Source organism: Rhincodon typus, chromosome 37 (genome assembly GCF_021869965.1).
Source record: "Rhincodon typus isolate 14 chromosome 37, sRhiTyp1.1, whole genome shotgun sequence".
In the NCBI taxonomy this organism is placed as follows: domain Eukaryota; kingdom Metazoa; phylum Chordata; class Chondrichthyes; order Orectolobiformes; family Rhincodontidae; genus Rhincodon; species Rhincodon typus.
In genome coordinates, this window is record NC_063368.1 from 19,920,917 (window position 1) to 19,932,414 (window position 11,498).

Below are 11,498 nucleotides of genomic sequence, written 5' to 3' on the forward strand. Positions count from 1 at the left end.
CTAAGGCTGCAGAATTGGAAAACTCAGAGTTTACTTAAGGGGACAAAAAGGACACATTTAAGAGATTGAAGTTAAATCTAACAGAAGAAGAAAGTTACAAGGAGTTGCAGACTTTTAAAAGACCAGCAAACTCAGGATTTAGTCTGTGACTCAAGCTGGAAGGTTTCTTAAGGCAGGAGCCAAAGGACTTCATTTCAAAAATAATGCAAAGGACAAGGCACAGTGTTTGGGCCATGCAGTGTGTTAAAACATTCACTTTGTCTGTAAAGTGGTAGGAAACCTCCAATGCAGTTGCTGAAGGTGGTAAAACACCTGAGAAGGCAAGAAACTACCATTTGGATTGTTAAAAAGGTGGGAAAATCCCAGTAAATAGTATACAGTGTGGAAGCAGGCCATTTGGCCCATCTAGCCCATGCCAACGCTCCAGAGAGCATCTGACCCAGACCAACCCGCCAATCCTATCCCTATAGCTCTGCATTTCCCATGGTTAACCCACCTGGCCTGCACCTCCCTGGACACTACAGACAATTTAGCATGGCCAATCCACCTATCCTGCACACCTTTGGACTGTGGGAGGAAACGGGAGCATCCGATGGAAACCCACACAGATACAGAGAGAACATGCAAACTCCACACAGACAGTCGCCCAAGGGTGGAATCAAACCCAGGTCCCTGGTGCTGTAAGGCAGCAATGCTAACCACTGAGGCACTGTGCCATACAAAGGTATCAAAAACATATCCAGAAAATGATGGAGGAATTCATCATATCTGGCAGCATCGTCGAGAGAGAAACAGAATTAAGGTTTCAGTTCTGATGGGACTTTTCTTCAGAATACACCAATGATACATATTGCTAGTTAACACGGTTTATAGCTTGAGTGAAGTTTTACTAGTTAATTGAATGTAACATTTTACCAGAAGAAATCCATCACTGTTGCTGTTATACAGAATTGAATTTAAAAGCTTACAAACAAAGCAAATACTGCAATGTTGCTATAATTGAGTGTAAAAGTTTGAACAGACTTTAAGACAAAGGAATTTAAACAGCATTGATTTAATGTACATATAAAGCCTTGAAAGTAGCATACTTGTAAACAATACTGAGATGTTACAGATTTAAAAAGCTTTAATGGAATTAACATAAATAATCACATGAAAAAGAAAGGGAGGAAAAAAACTACTTTCAAAAATCTGCAATGTCAGAGATGGGCCAAACACAACTCAGGGTTGGATGTTTTGGAGATGACAATTTAAAGCTGGACAAGTTAATATGCTGTCACAAACAATGCTGTAAATTACCAAAATCTCAAAGAAGGCACAGATAATATCAAAGAAGTTTTAAATGCAAATAAATTCCTTGATAAAGCAAGATTTCACAGAAAGAGTTCAGCGTCCAGGGGAATCTGTCGATAACTTAATTAATGAGATCTACAGATTAGCAGAGGGTTGTGATGACAGAGCTTTGAAATCCAAATTCTGAAGGGACCAGAATTGTTGGAATAACGGATGAAACCTTTTCAGATTCTGTCCAGTCATAGATTGAGAGGCTAGAACCAGAGCAAGAGGTAAGCAGGAGAAGGTAAGAACATCCTGAGTGAGAGGCAGTCTAGCTGTGAGAGCAGCGGTTAACTGCTGATACAAACCACTTCATGACATACATTCAGGGAAAGCAGCTTATTGGTGAGTATGATTGGTGAGTATTTTGGTCTTTAAAGTAAAAGTCTGTTCTTTAGTCTGTGTTTGAGTCTCTTTTTATCTCTTTTTATCTTAAAAATAGCTTGTTAAGTATAAGATTGATCCTAAATAAAAATGGAAAGAAATGTGGATACAGTAAATCAGGAACGAAAACAAAGTTGCTGGAAAAGCTCAGCAGGTCTGGCAGCATCTGTGAAGGAAAAAACAGAGTTAACGTTTCGGGTCCGGTGACCCTTCCTCAGACCCTTCACCGGACCTGAAACGTTAATTCTGTTTTTTCCTTCACAGATGCTGCCAGACATGATAAGATTGCTAAGATTGCTCCTGCAGTAAAATATTTACAGTAAAGTGTAAAGAGCAGAGATGCTACAGTAACAAGTTAAATTAAAGTAAACAGTGATGGCAGGATGGGTGATGTGTTGCTGCTACAGTATGTGGGTGCTGCCGGACATTGGTGATCTTGGTTGAACATGCTTGTAGTAAGTGATTGCAGCTTGAGGGACTTTGGATCTGGGTGGAGGAATCGGAGTCAGAACTGCAGGCATTGTGCCACATAGGGAGGGGCAAACTTAACTTGACTCCTTGTTTCAGGAAGCAGTTCTACCCCTCAGTTTAGGCAATTCAAATTTGATCAGTGTTCAGGGACAGAAGGGAGTGACTGCAGGTGAGGCAGGTCTGAGGACCGGGAGGGTAGTGTTTGAGGAGCTGCAACCCCTACAATTTTCCAACAGTTAGAGGTTCTTGCAAGCTGTATGGGTGAGCGTGGGGTCTGCTGGGAGGATGAGTAAACTGAACCCAGTACTGTTGTACAGGAGCCATTCAAGTTAGGGAGGAGGGGGGATAGTGAAATAGGAATGTCACGGTGATAGGGGACAGTATAATTAGGGGAATAGATGCTGCTCACTGCAGCCGGGAGCAGGAATCCTGAAGGGTCTCCTGCTGCCCAGTGCCAGGGTTAAGAACATTTCCTTGGGCCTGGGGAGGAACATGGAGAGGGAGGGGAGGGAAGGGGAGAGCTCCAGCTGCCATTATCCACGTCAGTATCAATGACATTGATGGGACCAGAAAGGAACTTCCGCTGAAAGAATTTGAACAATTCGGAAATAAATTAGAAAGCAGACCCTCCAAGGTAATAATCTCTGGGTCACTCCCTGAGCCACGGGCTAACGGGCACAGGGTAAATAAAGTGAAGGAGTTTAACGTGTGGCTCTGAGATTGGTGTGGGAGGATTGTGTGGCACTGGCACCAGCACTGGGCTAGAAGGGAGCTGCTCCACTGGTATGGGCTTCACTTGAACTATGTCCTGGCGAAATGAATAATTCGGGCTGTAGAGAGGGATTGAATTGGATTAGAATGGGATAGGATTCTGGAGCGGGGATACATAAATTCACCAAACAAGAGGATCAGGTAGCTGATTAGGCAATGATACCCAGAGTGGGACAGGAAGGCACAGAGTGTGCAAACAAAATAAATAGGGTCACTATGGGGAAAAAATGGTACAAAGGCCAAACTTTGTGTTACTTTACTTAAATGCATGGAGTAAACAAAGGGGAAGGTTGTTGTGTAGTGGTCATATCACAAGATTAATAATGCAGAATGTGAGGTCATAGATTGGAATCCCACCAAGGTAGACGGTAAAATTTGAATTTAAATGTTAATTCGATAAAAGTTTGGAGCTTAAAAAATGTGAGCCTGATAGGACAATAATGTACAGGAGCAGAATTAGGCCATTCAGCCCATCAAGTTTTCTCTGCCATTCGATCATGGCTGACATGTTTCTCAACCCCATTCTTCTTCTCCCCATAACCCTTGGCCCCTTTACTAATCAAGAACCTATCTATCTCTGTCTTAAAAACACTCAATGACTTGGCCTCCACAGCTTTTAGCAGCAATAAGTTCCACAGATTCACGACTCTCTGGCTGAAGTAATTCCTTTAAAGTTTTTGAGAAGAAATTCCTCTTCATCTCAGTTCTAAAGGGTCATCCCTTCACTCTGAGGCTGTGTGCTTGGATCCTAGTACCTCATATAGTCAATAGTCATAGAAGGAGACCATGGAAGGAGACCAATCGATGCAACCAGTCCATGCTGACCATGTTCCCAAACTAAACTAGTCCCACCTGCCTGTAAAAAAAAGGTCCCTTATGTCGTTTTTAAATATTTCTCCTCTCACGTTAAAAATATGCCCCCTAGTCTTGAAATCCGCCCCCCTAGGAAAAAGACACCTGCCATTCATCTTATCTGTACCCCACATGATTTTATAAACCACTGTAAAGTCACCCTCAACCTCCTACAGTCCAGTGAAAAAAGTCCATCCAGCCTTTCCTTTTAACTCAAACCTATTAGGGAGGCGATGGGTAAATGAAATGATCTCCCTGATACTCACTTTATGAACAACATGTGACAATTTATTTATCTAACTCTAGCTATGAACAAATTAACAGAATCACTAACAAACCAAACAATTGCCCCCTTAACTTCTAACTATTCCTGAATAAAACAAGATTCTAATGGTATGCTGTTCCAATAAATACAAGTCCCACTTACACAAACTTCAAAGAATTATGTACCTGAACCTCCAGGTCTCTTGGTTCTACAACACTACCAAAGGCCCTACTTTTAATTGTGTAAGTCCTGTCCTTGTCTATTTTACCAAAATGCAATACCTTGCTTTCATCCAAATTACATTCCATCTGCCACTTCTCAGCCCATTAACCCAACTGATCCAGATCTCTTTGTAATTGTAGATAACCTTCTTCACTGTCCATTATACCACCATCTTTGGTGTCATCTGCAAACTTACTAACTCTGCTTTCTATATTCTGATCTAAAACATTTATATAACTGACAAACAAAAACGGACCACCAATCCCTGTGAAATACCAATGGTCACAGGCCTCCAATCTGAATAAAAGTAGAAACACGTTCTCCATGTCCGCTCTATCCAGGCCTCAGTATTCTGTAAAGTTTAATCAGGCCCCTCTTTATCCTTCTAAACTCGATCCTGTACAGACCCAGATTCCTCAACAACTCCTCATATGACAAAGCATTTCATCCCTGGGATCATTCTTGTAAATTCTGTCTGGACCCACTCCAATGCCAGCACATCCTTTCTTAGATATGGGGCTCAAAAACTGCTCACAATATTCCAAATGCAGTCTGACCAGAGCCTTATGCAGCCTCAGCAGTACATCTCTGCTGTTGTGTTCTAGCCTTCTTGAAATGAATGCTAACGTTGCATTTGCCTTCCGAATTGCCAGCTGAACCTGCATGTTAACCTTAAGCGAATCCTGAACCAGAACTCCTAATTCACTTCGTGCTTCAGATTTCTGAAACCTTTCCCCGTCTAGAAAATAAACTACACCTCTATTCTTCCAAACAAAGAGAATAACCTCACACTTTCCCACATTGTATTCCATCTGTCGCTTTGCTTCTAGCCTGTCCAGGGCCTTCTGCAGCCTCCCTGCTTCCTCAACACTACCTGTCCCTCCACCTATCTTTGTGTTATCTGAAAACTTGGCAACAATGCCCTCAGTTCTTTCTTTAATGTATAACGTGAATAGTTGTGGTCCCAACACTAACCCCAGCGGAACTCCAGTAGTCACCAGCTGCCATCCTGAGAAAAACCCCTTTATCCCGACTCTCTGCCTTCTGCCAGCCAGCCAATCCTCTATCCATGCCAGTACCTTGCCCCTATTGCCATGGGCTCTTATCTTATTTAGCAGCCTCCTGTGCTGCACTCTGCCAAAGACCTTCTGGAAATCCAAATAGATCACATTCACTGGCTCTTCCTTGTCTAACTGGCTCATTACCTTCTCAAACAATTTTAACAGATTTGTCAGGCATGACCTCCCCTTGATGGAGCTGTGCTGACTCAGCCCTATTTTACCATGCACTTCCAAATACTCCACAATATCATCCTCAATAATGGATTCGAAAATCTTAGCAACAGCTGAGGTCAGGCTCACCAGCCTACAGTTCCCTGTCTTATGCCACCCTCCCTCCTTAAACAGGGGTGTTACATTAGCCATTTTCCAGTCCTATGGGACTCTCCCTGACTCTAGTGTTTCCTGAAAGATCACCACCAATGTCTCCTCTATCTCCTCAGCTATCTCCTTCAGAACTCTGGGATGTGGTCCATCCTGGTCCAGGTGATTTATCCACCTTCAGACCTTTCAGCTTCCCCAGCACCTTCTCCTTAGTGATGGCCACTACATTCTCCTCTGTCCCCCTGAACTTTCCTGAAGTTCTGGTGTGCTGATGATACTTTCCTCTGTGAAAACTGATGCAAACTACCTGTTCAGTTCCTCTGCCATTTCTTTGTTCCCCATTACTATTTCTCCAGCCTCATTTTCCAGTGGTCCAGTATCGAGTCTTGCCTCTCTCTCTTACCTTTTACATATCTAAACAATCTTTTGCAATCTTCTTTTATATTACTGGCTAGCTTACGATCATATTTCATCTCCTCCTCCCTTATTCCTGTTTTTGTTGTCCTCTGCTGGTTTTTAAAGGCTCCCCAATCCTCTGGCCTCCCACTAAGCTTCACCACATTGTGTGTTTTTTCTTTTGTGTTTATGCTGTCCCTGACTTCCCTTGTCAGCCATGGTTGCCTCGTCCTCCCCTCAGTATGTTTCTGCTTCCTTGGGATTAATTTCTGCTGTGCCTCATGAATTACCCCCAAAATCTCCTGCCCTTGCTGCTCAACCATCTTCCCTTCCAATCAACTCTGGCCAGCTCCTTCCTTCATGTCTTTGCAGTTACCTTTACTCAATTGTAATACTGTGACATCTGATTCCAGCTTCTTCCTCTCAAACTGCAGGGTCAATTCTGTCAGATTATTGTCACTGCGCCCTAGGGGTTCCTTCACCTTCAGCTCCCTAATCAAGTCTGTCTCATTACACATCACCTGTCTGAATTACCTGCTCTCTAGTGGGCTCTGCCACAAGCTGCTCCAAAAAAACCATCTCAAAGACATTCCACAAATTCCTTTTTTTGAGATCTGCTACCAACCTGATTTTCCCATATTGCATATTGAAGTCCCCCATGATGATTGTAATAGTGCCTTTCTTACATGCCTTTTCTATCTCCTGATTTATTTTCTGCCCCACATCTTGACTACTGCTAGATCTGCGATAATGTTGATAGTTGTTAAAACCCACCTGGTTCACCAGTGTCCTTTAGGGAAGGAAACTGGAATCCTTACCTGGTTTGGCCTACATGTGATTCCAGACCCACAGTAATATGGTTCACTCTTAACTGTCCTCTGGGCAGTTAGGAATGGGCACTAGATGGTGGCGTAGCCCATGAACAAATAAGACAAAGTAAATGGATTAACAGCCCATATTGTTATTAATGGGTCTGATATTGTAGTAATTCAGACACAGTGACAAGAGTTCAAAGCTGGAACTGGTATACAGGACTTGACACGTTAACTTTATCCACAGATGCTACCAGACCTGCTGAGTTTCTCCAACACTTTCTGTACTGGTTTATTGCATCAACCAAGGGGCATGGCTGATGTTCATACCAGGCACACTCTCCCAGCTGGCTTTTATGCTCTTTCATGGGATGTGGGTATCACTGACTGGTCCTGGAGTGCCATAGAAATACAAAATTGTCTTTTCCTCACCTAACTCTCAGGGATACAAATCAGGAATAGGAGGAGGCCACTCGGCCCTTCGGTCTGTTGCTCCATTCAATAAGATTGCAGCTGATCTGATTTTAACCTCAGCTCTATGTTCCTGCATATCCCCCGATAATCTTTCTCCCCCTTGGTCATCAAGAATCTATCTCCTCTGCCTTCAAAATTTTGAAAGATTCTGCATCCACTGCCTTTTGAGGAAGGTAGTTCCAAAGACTCTCAGCTGTCTGAGAGAAAAACAATGTTTCCTGCTCTCTGTTTTGAATGTGTGACTCATTATTTTTTGAATTATGACCCTTAGCTTTAGATTCTCCAACAACATGAAGCATCCTTTGCACTTCCACCCGGTCACGTCCCCTGGGGATCTGGAGCAGGAGTTTTTGGGATTGCTGGAATGTGGCTAGCATGGGCTGTGCAGTTTAAACTGCGGCAGAACCTGAGCCTTTGCTGCCCCCTCCTGGACCGGGCACAGAGTGGCAGCTGGAAATGACCAGCCGATCTGCTAATTGCCGCTTGCAATCTGTGTCGATGCGAGAGTGTGTTTGTGATAGCATCCCTACCTCTGAACCAGGAGGCCCAGGATCACGACCCACCTGTTCCAGAGCTGTGTAATAAAATCTCTGAGCAGACTGATCAGAAAAATTAAAAACAAACTATGCTCCTGTATCAGGAAAAGCACACAGAACACTTGGATCAAAGAAAGACTTGCCTGTAGATAGCACCTGTCACAACCAAAGCATGTTGAATGCTGCCTGAAGTCAGTGGAGCAGTTTAGAAGCATAGTAAAGCAGGATATGCCTCACAGAAAGATCCCGACAGCAGGAGAAAACTGCTCCCTGATCACGACAGGAGAGGACTTATTTACAACTTCATTAGAAGGATAGCTTTTCGAACAGAGCGGCACTCCCTCAGCACTGACCCTCCGACAGTGCGGCGCTCCCTCAGCACTGACCCTCAGACAGTGTGGCGCTCCCTCAGCACTCACCTTCCGACAGTGCGGCCCTCCTTTGGCGCGCACCCTCTGACAGTGCGGCGCTCCCTCAGTGATTTTATCGATGGATGTGATGTTATGGTGTCTGTCCTGGGAAATCACTTCCTCTGCTGGCTTTGAGCTGATGGAATCCTGTCAGAAGGATCTGTTATTTCCAGGACCTGTCTCATTACTGAGGGTGTTAACTTTGTTGGGGAGCAGCGAGCAGATGACCCGTTAGGTGTTGTTTTGCTGATTAATATTTTTCTGCCATTTTGGTTTTCCCTCAGTCAATAACTCGAGCTACGATTATGTGTTGAAATAACTGAGGGGTGTTGTTTTTAGGGTGAAGTTTCACCGGAATTGGGATGCATTGACGAAATGAAACAGTTTGAGGACGTGATTGTTTTTCTGCTTTTAACAGTACTGCAGTTCCGGGTCAGAAACTTTTCTCGGAAAGATCCAGAGTCTTCCAGTTCTCACCATTAACCAAAACAACTTGTTGCTGATGCTGGGAAACTGGAATAAAAGCAGAAAGAGCAGGGACCACTCATCATCTCTGGCAGCATCTGTACAGAAAAAGTTAGCAATGATTTTCTGATGTGGGAAAAAGACAGGTTTTAAACAATTGCGGAGACAGAGTGGGCAGTGACAAACAGACTATGACCAAGTGGGTGACCAGAGAAATGATGGTGAAAAGATGTTCAGAGATGGCTGTTGTGGTTGTTTATTTTATGAAATAAACTCAGGAACCTTGAAACACTCATTTGTTGAGTGAATGTTGGGAGAGTCCAACCCAGAAAAGATTCCAAGGTGTGCTCTAGCTCAATGAGGATTCCTCAGATATTCATACATTGTAAATCACATTGCCAGTACTCTAACTGGATTCTGAAATAATCTGTTTTAGATAAATACCTTGTTTTTCACACATTCTGAAAGTGGCAGGGGACCTGTTAGCACTGGTCTGCCCACTCACCATTTTCCCAGGGACCAACCTATCTCCTCTCCAAAGCCAACGCTTCATTCCCACCCCTGGCTAAATTCCACTGCTTCGTCCTTCTCAGTGTGGTACAGAGTCCACCCTCATATCCCATTTCCAAATCCCACCTCAGGTTACATGCTGGACAATCCACATTGCCTTTCCCCAGGAGAAATCTGCCTGCTGCTCCAGCATCTCAGAGAGTTCGTGCAGTTTATATCATTTTGCTTTTGAACCTGACTACTTCCTTGAATGAGAATAAATGAAAATGAATCCTAAATGACTGGAACAAAAACAGAAGTTGCTGGAAAAGCTCAGCAGGTCTGGCAGCATCTGTGAAGAAAAAAATCAGAGTTAATGTTTCGGGTCTGGTGACCCTTCATCAGAACGACTGATTTCATATTGCAAATGAAGTTAACTAAAACTCTGGATTGCACTCTACTCCCAGTTTGAGGTTCATGTGGATTTACAGGTGAACCCATGCTATCCCCAAACTGTCCCTGAGCACAGCAACGTTGGAACAAAATAAAGACAAGAACAAAGAACAGAACAGCACAGGAACAGGCCCTTTGGCCCACCAAGACTACATCCACACATGATGCCTTTCTAATCTAAAAACCTTTTGCCTCTGTGCAATCCCTCTATTCCCGGCCTATTTGTGTATCTGTCAAAATGCCTCATAAATGTTGCTATTGTATCCGCCTCCACCACCTCCTCTGGCAGCACATTCCAGGCACTTACCACCCTCTGTGTAAAAAAAACCTGTCTCACACATGTCCTTTAAACTTTCCCCCTTTTACCTAAACCTATGTCCCCTAATAATAGACATTTCTACCCTGGGACAAAGAGTCTGACTTTATCTGTACCTCTCATAATTTTGTAAACTTCTATCAGGTTGCCCCCTCATCCTTCAATATTCAAGTGAAAACAAACCAATTTTTCCCAATCTCTCCTTGTAGCTAATACCCTCCAGACCAGGCAACATCCTGAAACCATTTCTGAACCCTCTCCAAAGCCTCCACACCCTCCTTGTAGTGAGGCAACCAGAACTGTACACAATATTCCAAATATAACCTAACTAAAGTTCTATACAGTTGTAACATGACTTGCCAATTTTTATACTCTATGCCCCAAACAATGAAGGCAAGTATGTTATATGCCTTCTTGACCACCTTATTCACTTGTGTTGCCACTTTCAGGGAACCGTGGACCCTGTATGCCTAGATCCCCCCTGTATGTTGATGCTACTAAGACTGCCATTTACTGTGTATTTCCCTCCTCCATTAGACCTTCCAGAATGCATCACTGCACATTTGCCTGGATTAAACTCCATCTGCCATTTCTGTGCCAAAGTCTTCAGCCTATCTATGTCCCGCTGTATCCTCTGGCAATTCTCCTCACTATCTGCAGCTCCCCAATCTTTGTGTCCTTTGCAAACGTACTAATCAGGCCACCTACATTCTCCTCAAAAACATTTATACATGTTACAAACAACAGGGGTCCCAGCACTGAAACCTGCAGAGCACCACTACTCTCAGATCTCTAATCAGAAAAACACCCTCCCACAGCCACTCTGTTTTCTATGATTAAGCCAGTTCTGTGTCCATCCTACTGGCTCACTGCGGATCCCATGTGACTTCACCTCCTGTTTCAGCCTGCCATGAGGGACCTTGTCAAAGGGCACGCTACAGTCCATTATAAACATCTACTGCCCTGCCCTCATCAATCATCTTTGTCACTTCATCAAAAAGCTTAATCAAGTTTGTGAGCCATAACCTTCCCTGCACAAAGCAATGCTGCCTATCACTAATAAGTCCATAGTTTTCCAAAGAAAAACGAGAACAGCTGCTGCCTGGGAAAATGGGAGCTGAGAATCTGGTGTAAAATTGTTGAATTCCATGTTGTGTCCTGAACATTGTGAAATGGAGAGACAGAAAGATAACATCCCATTCCTCCACTGGGACAGTGAGGTGGGTGGGGGATGGGGTGAAAGAGAGAGAGAGAGACATGTGTGTTTGTATCTGCGTGTGTGGGGGTGGGGTGTGTGTGTGTGATGGCGTGGTGTCGTGGTGTGTGTATGTCTGTGTGAGTGTGTATGTATGTCTGGGGAGGTACGTGTGTGTGGGTGCGTGGGGGTGTGTTGTCTAGTGGTCCGAGAGACCAGATTCAAGTGAAGAATCAAAGTGAAGGTGAAGGAGCTCTCAGACCACCTGCC